Here is a 10,318-nt window from a genome sequence, read left to right as displayed (position 1 = left end):
AAGTATTGTGATAATGTGAGAGCGTGCAGCGCTCAGTGATTCCGTCTTCTCTTACTGCATTTATGATGCTGCCTTCATAATACATGATGCCGCTCTAAAAATAAGACGCAGCCTGCTGGTCTATCCGGCTAAAAGCAGCCAGCCGCTCTGACTGAACGTGTCGGTCTGCTTAAATGCTGCATTAGGCTGCTCGTGTACACAACCTGAGCTGGCTTGCACTTTGACCCCTGATACATAACGAGGGCAATGCTGTCCTTTGAATGCTGCCAACGTGGAGAATGACTCAGCAATTCAGTGCAGGCGCTGGATGAACTCCAATCATGCGTCTTGACATTTTCATGTATAAAAGTGGAACTAGAATGTTAAATAGCGATAGCGCGCTGGCGGTGGTGCTAGATGACCATGAGATATTAGCATCCTGGGATGCTAATGCTAATTCATTCATTCCATCATCCATCATCTGCAACCATTGATCCAGGACAAGTCAGTTGTTGCTAGGCAGGATTCCAGACACCGACCAATTGGCATGCAGCAGTTATGCAGTGGGCCGCACTGCCACTGCCCCACTGAGCAGAGAAAGGACAGGAAGAATTGGCAGGAACAGGAAGTCAGGAATGATTGGAATGATTAGACTTTGTTCAGTTCATCATTGAATTGTTACAGATAATGCATTTTTGCCTAAAGTAGGAAACAAGTACATTTTGTCATTATCCGATTTAGTGTTTAAGGAAAATTATGTATTATGTATTAATGATGTATTCACTGTCCATAGGCCATACATAAAATATGAGTCCCTCTGAATACGTTGCAGGATGCACCTTGCAGTCTTTAACTTGTTTCATAACTGCACGGTGCACATGTACACAGGGTTCCATCTGCTCCAGCCTGTCCTCTACAGCTTACAAAGGTCAGCCATTTTGTTTCAAGCAGCCTCTGGGTGGACTCATTAGGACTGCGTTTGCAAATTGCCATGCATTGCTTTATTGATGGAAAGAGAAGAGTGCCAAAACCTGGCAGAACATCATGACCAATATGATGCAACAGCACGGCTCACGCTGCTGTCGTCTACGACGAACACCAACACACAAGAAGCAACGCAGAAGCAACGATGCTCCTATGCCACATTCTTCTTCTGGGACAGCACTGCGTGGCTTCTTTCAAGCATCTGCAGGTGCTGTTACCATAGCAACAGGGGGTAACTGTCTGGGTGAATCACAAGTCGACGCCGGGTTCACTCTGTGCAGCGAGGGCAGGTCCTGACCTCTCCACAGCCCTCCAGAGTAGCGTTTGTGTAGCGTGGCTCCGCCACTGCTGCTGCGCTCGTGCTCTGCCTCCATGGAAATGATGAAACTTGATTTTCTTCCCTGCACTTTTTGATGATCCGAAAAATGTAAATGTAAATACTCTGTTGACTTGTAAAAGGCTACGACTAAAGGCAAGTATGTCTTTGGCAAGCTAACTGCTGATGCCCTCTGCATTAGCTTCACAACACATACGTAGGAGTTCTACTATGGCTGAGGTACTGTGATACATATAGTGTGACTCATGCTGCATGCGGGTCAGTATATGGTAATGGTTCTATTTCATTTGAACATGCATCAGATTCCAATTGAGTGCATCCCATAATCAGTTCCCAGTTCCACATGTCCAAAAGGAGTAGGAAGAAGCAGAGCTTATTAAATCCTACCCCTCCATCTGGTACTTTTACAATCAGTAACTGTTACATTTGTTCACTTCCTGCTTTCCATAATACAGTTTATTTATTTATTTATTTTTAATTACATTTTATTTTAATAAAACAAGCTGTGGCCCACAAAGACCCCCGGTCTGGACTTTGGATACCCCTGATGTTTACACAGTCTACACAATCATGGGTATTCATGTGTATTTCTGGCTGCGTGTTTGCACCCATATCTGTGGGAGAGAAGGAGGTGTGAGTGTGTGTGTGAGTGTGTGTGTGTTTCCAGACAGAGCCGCGCTGTGAGCTGCTGCAGCCTATTTTCGGTAATGCCCCATCGGGGAAGTCAAGCCAAAGTACGCTATAAAGTCAAAAGTAAGTCAAGTAAAAATGACTATCTGTATGATGAAATGAAGATGGCGCCATTGATGAGGCTTGTGTTTGCCTGCAGGTTGAAGTGGAGCATCATTGACGCCTCCAAGCTCATCTCTAACTGTCTAACTATCTCCAAGGTGTGTTCAAGTCACCTCCAGCCAGAGTGACAGCCGGGTATGAATTACCTTTCCCGTTTCTCACACTGCTGACGCTGCAGCCAGCCAGCCAGCCAGCCAGCCAATCAGCCAACCAGCAGGCAGCGGCTTAATATGGAGACGGGCCAGCCTGTGAAATGCACACTGGGTCTTGAAATGGAATACATAAACAAAGAGGAGAAAAACAGGGAATGGCTGAGAAGGAAAATGAAACCTATGGAGAGCTGAAACATCAATAATGAAAAGGTCACAGAGAAAAAGAATGGACGTATCATAGTCATATCATAATCCTTTATTAATGGGCATCCTAGCCTTCCGTTTATTTAATCTGCAACCTCCCATTCACACACCTTGTACTGCGGTTCCTGTTCATAGTAAATCATGTATATAATCATTATATTACTTTAAGAATGTACACACATCTGTCTTAGCATGATGATTCAATTATCACCTCTGACACTATCAATTAACAGATCATTAATTAATATCCATCTATGGGCCGTACCTCCTGGATAAAATGTAGTACCCCCACCCCCTTCATACAGTACAGTGTATGAGACATCTATGAAGACTCTGGTAAGTCATGTGAATCCACTGGACAAGGTAAAACTTAGTAGTAAATACACATTTTGCCCTCTAAATTGCCTGCCGACGACCAGCCTCATTTATGTGGCCCTCCCGTTTGACCCTCGGCCCCCACCGTAGTTTGGTTGAAGCACGGTATCGCTAGCCCCAAGCTGGAACAAATATAGATGGGAAACGGAGAAAGAAAAGAGTATTTAGATTAGTAAAGTTAGCTTCAAAGCCCTGGCAGATGGCTCTTGTAGCAAGACCAAAGTTATTTGTATCTACCGTCGCTGTGTTTGACTTATCACGGATTCCATGACCTGCCAGAGACTGGAGCAGTGCAGGTATTGTTTTTATTGTCATATACAGTGCTACCTTGGCATAAGAGTGGCACAACTAACCAGTGCTTTTCACATTTTTACATCTCTCTGATGATTTTGGCATCGAACTGCCAGCTAAATTGGACTTCCAGCTGCTATTGACGGGCTGTCAATGTGATGACCGTGGCTGAAGTCCAGTGTTTTGCTAGCGTTAGCCATTTAGCATGGAACTACCACAATGATGCACATTAGCACTCAAAGTCATCAAATCTTACCTTTATGCATTCCCACATAGTATCAGCATTCGGGAACAAGTATGAGGTGAAAGAAAATGGGGTAAAATACATCCAAATACATCCATACAGCCCTCTTTGCATCGGAGAACGGTACGTAGATGCTGCGTTCAATGACCGTCAAACAAAGTAGGACAAATCGCAGCTCGCATTAAACATTCATAGTTACAGTATTGTAATAAAATAACATTTGTTATTTTTATATATATTTCAATGTGAATTTGCAATTGGTATGAAATGTTTTATGACTATTGCCCTATGTTTTAGGTATTTTCATTTGTACATTTCATGAAGGAAAGGTGCATTGAGGCAAATCATTAGTCATAGTCATTCTTAATGTTCCTAACTAGGCGTTTTTACTCAAAAATATTTAGAATTTAAAACCAGTATCATAAGTATGTTCCCTGGCTGTACAATATTTTTTATTTTTATATGTATTTTGATGTGAAATTGCATTTGGTATGAAATGTTGTATGACTATTGCCTTGTGTTTTAGGTATTTTCATTTGTACATTTCATGAAGGAAAGGTGCATTGAGGCAAATCTTTAATAATAATCATTCTTAATGTTCCTAAATAGGCTTTTTTACTCACAAATATTTAGAATTTAAAGCCAGTATCATAAATATGTTCCCTGGCTGTGGTAACAACATGGCCCCAACCTGTGAATAGTCGAATAGAAACATAATGATGTCCAACCTGGAAGCACAGTAACACTGCAACATACGACAATACAACCAATTCCTTGTTTATGTCTCAGGAACACTCCACCGCAGGCTTGTGCCACTTAATGAGGGTCTCAATGCACAAATGACCACCACTGTTCTCACTTCTAGCTTTAAGAGGGTCCTTTATGCTCATTTTTGAGTTGTGGACCCCTGTGTGTTTTGTGGGACTACCGGTGTGTAAAAAAAGCTGTGTAGTGGCAAAAACAGAAAGGGATGTTATTTCACTTTGTTGATTTCTACAGCTACTTGTAACCTCCTCCACTTTGATATCACTCCACTAACCTTATGGGAGTGCACTTCAAGTGGGGGGCAGACTGCTGACTTCCTCTGTGTGGGCAACAGGTTTTCTTACACACAAACACAGAGATGCTGATCTTAATCACTGATGTGGTTCAACCTGGGGGCTGCAGCGAGCCTTGGGTGTCTTTATCCGGTGTACGTTTGAATGCACGCAAAGAGCAGCTTTATTGATGTGGTGAGGGGGTGGGGGGTTCCGGCACAAATCAACAACTGTCCGACATGTTTGTTTTCATCAACTGTGTAGTGGCTATTTGTCCTTCAAAAATAAACTTAACTTAAACGATAATCAAAAGGCCACTGATGCACCACGGGTTGTGTTTTACGCAGGCAAAAGAGTCATTGTCCATACAATCTTGTTCCGTTTCTTCGTATTTCCTTTTTTACCAAGCAAGCAAACAAAAAAGGAACAAAGGCATTGTCTCCTGTTGCCTCTCTTGCTCTGGTACAAAAGCCATAGGCCCACCCCGGTGCATGCTGGTCCTGCAAGCACTGCCTACTTAAATAGATTGCAGGTGCCCAGGGTGTTATTCAATGAAATAAACCCACAAATTAACTACTAATTAACCCCAACAAAATATGATGGATAAACAACTAAATAACTAACAAGAAAATATTATCAAGTAATCCAAACAAAACAACAACAAAAAATAAATCAACATTCTTAGAAACCTAGGAACACACTACTAAATAGCTCCTACAAACTGGCTTCCCCTAAATTTCAACTTTTCAAAACGACAGTCTCCAGGGAACACGCCCCCCTCCTACACCCCAAAGGAGGCCCCTGCCTATCACAAATGAATTATGGAAGTTGTTGTGACATTGTTGATGCATGTCTGCGCACCCCCTTCCCAGCCTCCTTCCTCCCTACCCCCCAAAAGAGGTGAGAGTTTCACACCAGCTTGACCCTCACCGTGCCCCCATGTTCTGGTATGCCTTTTGTGTAGGTCAAGGATCAGGGTCTTAAAACAAGAAAAGATACTATAGCACCCGCACTCCTCGGAGCAACTCCATGCCTATCTGGAGGAATGCGGCACATTGGGGTTAGCACATTGGGGTTAGCACATTGCGATTAGCACATTGGGGTTAGCACATTGTTTGCATCACTGTTGACTCTCCAACAGCTGGCGATGAAGCTAACGCATCATGAATATGGATGCTGCTGTGCTGAAGGTACTTGAGCACTGTGTCCAAGTCTCCTTTGAGCTTACGAAAGCCCCCATCTGTCAGTTTCCCACTCAGCGGCTTACAATAGGGCCTGAGAGACAGCTGACAGCGCTGACACATTCATGACAATGTCGGATGCAATCTTGGTGAAAGATAGGGAATCTAAAGGTTTCCTTATATCCCAAAACTCTAACTAGAACTCTGGCAATACAACTTGTGGAATCTAACTACAGTGTGGGCAACATTCATTTCTGCAACGGGTGTGGCCAGCGCCAGTATAGTCTGGCGCAGCGCAGTGCACCCACGCCTCCATCCCTCCCACCGTTACAAATGGCAAAGAGGGAGGAGAGAAGGCATGAGCAGGTTTAACACAGCTGAGTGTATTCTTAACCAATCACATGAATGCAGTAAATTGGCTATGTGTACAATACTACTGTGATCTGAACGTTCAGGTCACGTATGCACGTACATTCAACCTACACATCACTGAAAGGCATGGAGTTATTCTTGTACAACATCTCCAGCATTAGATAATAGAAAGTGCAAGTGCAAGTGTGTTTAATGTTGTGCATATGCAGTAATTGCCATGACAGCAATGGCAACCATGGCTCCAAACTACAGGATGTAAAGGGAATAGCACCTACGCTTCTTGGGGGTTAATTAACGTCCGCCAGCGACAGCCAGCCAAGCATGTAAGACAGATGATAGCAACTTAAGTGAAGGTGAATCAATCACACATTTTAAAAGTTCCCCCCTTGGTTAGAGTGTTTAATTTAAGACCCCAGAGGAAGCTTTGAAGGTGTGATGACTTTTTTTTTCCATCGGCTCTGTGATTTGCTGCCACTGGCGTTTAGGGTTCAACTTGAAAGAACTTCAAACCCAGAGCCTTTCAAGGGACATCTTATTACCTGCAGATTTTAAAATGCATTCATGAGCAAGACTAACGTACCAGAAAATGTCTTATCTCGCTATGAAATATACCAACTGAGCTGCCAAAGAGGCCACACACCCCCTTGGGAAGATATTTAAGCATACAGAGCAAAATCTCTGCATTTCATTCATTTCATCACAGCATTTCTTGGAATCATTAAATAGTGAAAAATACACAATCTACTAAGTCAGGGGCGTCACTAGGTTCTGAGGACAGGGGGGGCTTAGCCACCTGGAGATGCACAGGATATGAATGAATGTAGCCGACATTTAAAAAAATCCCCAAAATCCAAAAACAAATAAGGAACAAGAAGTGGGATATAACTTTCCCACTTTTGGACAGATTTAGTAGAGATACTCAATTGTTTTAGGCCACCATTAGATATACACAAGTACATACAATCTACACTGCAAAACCGCTGCTCAAGCTCTGCAACCATTCTGTCCAGTGGACAGTCATCAATTATAGAATAATCATTATTATATTATTAATTATAATAATAATAAATAATAATACATTTTATTTGTATAGCGCTTTTCAGAATACTCAAAGACACTTTACAGAAGAATGGAGTTGAATAAAAGAACGTAAACAGAGTAAAAGATACATTAAAATACAACATTCATTGGTTAATACACAGTTAAAACATGAGTAAAAGCGGGGCAGGGCACAGCAGTCAGATATAAAAAGTTAGACATTAAAAGCAGATTTAAAGAGGTGGGTTTTTAGTTGTTTTTTGAAACTGGGAAGGTCAGGGCAAGCACGGAGTGAATGGGGCAAAGAGTTCCAGAGGGTGGGGGCAGCGATGGAGAGGCTCTGTCACCCCAGGTTACATTACTATCATCATTATTCTTCTGATTATTACTACTACTACTGCTACTACTACTAGTAGTAGTAGGCTAGTATTAGCCTGCTTATTGGCTTACTTATTAGCCTGCTTTTGCCCTATTATATCAAATTTGTCTGATATTTTTTGTAAAAAAAAATCTATTAAAAATATTAAATTGTTTAGGGGGACTTAAGAACATTTTAGGGGGCTGAAGGCCCCCTAAAATCGGCCTAATGACGCCACTGCTGTAAGTAATTAGCCTAAGTCTACTGATAGACACGGAAATGATGTTAATGGCAAAAGTCTAGACACAAGATAGGAAATCGAGAATACACAAGAAGCGGTGTTTCATAATCACAGCCACTTAGATGTGCATGACTGCAGGGTCATTTGTGGGATCTGTCTGCTGCTAGCGCACACTGCAATGTTGGTTGATCATATCCCCCGCTAGTAGGTGCTCACGACATTCACTTAGTCAAAACTATTTGTACATACATTTCTCTCCATTTCTATGACGCTCCCTTATGTTTTTCAAATGACTGCGGTGCTTCGTATGGGACGTACGGGCAAGTAGTTGCGCCTGTGCCTCCGCAAAAACATTGTGCTTGATGGTGGTCATACTTGTCACCCAATCTTGCTCCAATTTTTCAGAGATGTGCTCGTCATTCCCCTGAAGGTCTGTGCCAATTTAGTGGTGCCTCAGCCAAACACCCTGAAGTTACAGCGGGTCCTTGTAGAGAATGTTGAGCTGTTTGAGAAATGTCACACCAATCCAACTTGTGAGGTCAAACTATGGGGTTTCCTGCTTTATCATCCTCAAGAAGCAACTTTTTTCTGTATAAATTCAGAATGTGGGGACAAACTGTTTGGTGTCATGGATGTGACGATGCATGATGTCCCAGAGGTGCTCATTTGGATTGGATTGTTCTGGGGAAGGGGCAAGTCAGTCAGTAGCTACCTCAGTAGCTACCTCTCCTGGTAGACTGGCCTGCCTCCTGGTCTGTCCTCCACTCTCTTGATGCTATGCATCTGATGCATTGTTCATCATTTCTCTGTGTGGATGGTGTATATAAGGCAATACCGTACTATGCGACTCAACCTTCAAAACTGGATCTCCTGTGATGTCTAAAGAAAAGAAGGGTTGCTCTTGTCCTATTGTCTACTTTGCAAATGAACTCTTTCATCTGGAAAAAAAACACAAAACAATGAAGCTGCTTTCAGAAGCACACACACAAACGGGCTCTGCGATGGTTCAGGAGGAAGTCGCACCTTTCTGATCATTCTCTGATGACTCACACCTATCCTCCGAGCCCTCCTGCTGCCTCGGCCCATTGTGCCCCCATAGGGATGATAATGGCCACTCTGTTCATGGCCGTTCCTGTTGGACATCTGTGAGGGAGGGGTAGAGGCATGTGTCCACTTCGCCCTGGCCACTTCATGTCTTGCCAAAGTGGAGACAAACACACAATTGTGTTCTCAGCTTTGCCCTGATGGCTACAATTGGTCTCTATACGCCTGCCACTTCATTGTGGCAGCACACTAATATGTCCATTCCTAGTTATTTGTTAGCAGTCTGGGACTGCTGAGTTCCCATGACTGGCCTCAACATATTATGGTGTTCACTTTTGAATATAAATCACATATGCATGAATGTAATTTGCATTAGTGCTATTCAGTGCTCACGAGTCTGATTGTTTAGCATCTTTTCCTCCTCAGAGGCGCCACTGTGTCTGAGAGTGTTGATTAGATCGCAGCGGCGCTTCTCATTTATTTGGTGCGTGAATAACGGGGGTTTCAAGGAGACCTATTATGACCTATAAACCTATAAATTCATATAAATTATTTTGCTGCTAGTGTATCAGGAACTCCAAGCCCTTGTGCCTGACGGTGGTGTCTTTAGAAATTGGAAACAAATGTGGCTTTCCCACACAAGCCATTGCTAGCAACGTAAACAGAGAAGGAGAGCTTAGGGGAGGTAAAAGAGCTTATCTGGCTTACAGACACGGTCATATAAGGAAGTCCGCCCCTCTGTGACATCACAAAGGGACAGCTTTACCACAACCGAGCGTTCCCAAGCCATCCCAAACTTCTTTCAGGCCTCACTTCCAAATGTCATGATCTGAAACCTTGGCATCACAAGAATACAACATTCTAACTACATTTATAGGTTAGAAAAGTGGAAAAGGTCCCCTTTAAGCTTACAAATAATAGTAATCTATCAAGTCTAGAAATGACATGTAGTCTATAGGACTAATGCAATATTAATTATAGTAAGAAAATAAAAAGAGCACTGTCTAAAGTAAGTCCAAGGCCACAATAGAAGTTAAAGCTCAATAACAATAAGCTCAATAGCTAGTCACATATGGGCGCACCCCCCCCCCCCACACACACACACACAGTCAAAGACATTTGTTGGTCTCCTCTCTGCACCCCAGAGCTTACTATACTGTCTCAGCTGAATGAGCTGCATGCTCTCCCACAATAACAGTGCTGACGTCACTGGACAGTCATGGACTCGTGTTGCCTTCAGGCACTCCGTTTGGCTCCCACTTTATCACCACCTGGGTTGCAAGTTGAATCTAAACTAAGGATGTTATATTTGATAAGCAGCACATTCACTATTACTTCTGATGTGTATTCTTCCACTGTCTGGGGACGTGTTACCACTGTTATGCACGTCTCATACCTTTATTCACTCAATAGCAGTACAGGTGGTCCTCCTTTTACACTCTTTTATGGTAATTAATGCGCTCCCATCAATTAAAAACAGATAATACAAGACTGCTGGAGAACTAGCCACGTCAGAAAAATACAGTATGTGCCTCACATGCAGCTAACACTAAGGAAGAATAACATTGGTTATTAGTTAACTTATTACTCCGCATTAGTATAATATGTAGATAGATAGTGTATTCAGAAAATGGAGATAAATTGCTGATTTCAAAATAAAAGTAATAAATAATTATTTATTAATGAATA

Source organism: Doryrhamphus excisus, linkage group LG17, assembly GCF_037039965.1.
Source record: "Doryrhamphus excisus strain RoL-2023G ecotype Guam linkage group LG17, RoL_Dexc_Guam_v1.1, whole genome shotgun sequence".
Lineage (NCBI taxonomy): Eukaryota > Metazoa > Chordata > Actinopteri > Syngnathiformes > Syngnathidae > Doryrhamphus > Doryrhamphus excisus.
This window is presented reverse-complemented; position numbering follows the sequence as displayed.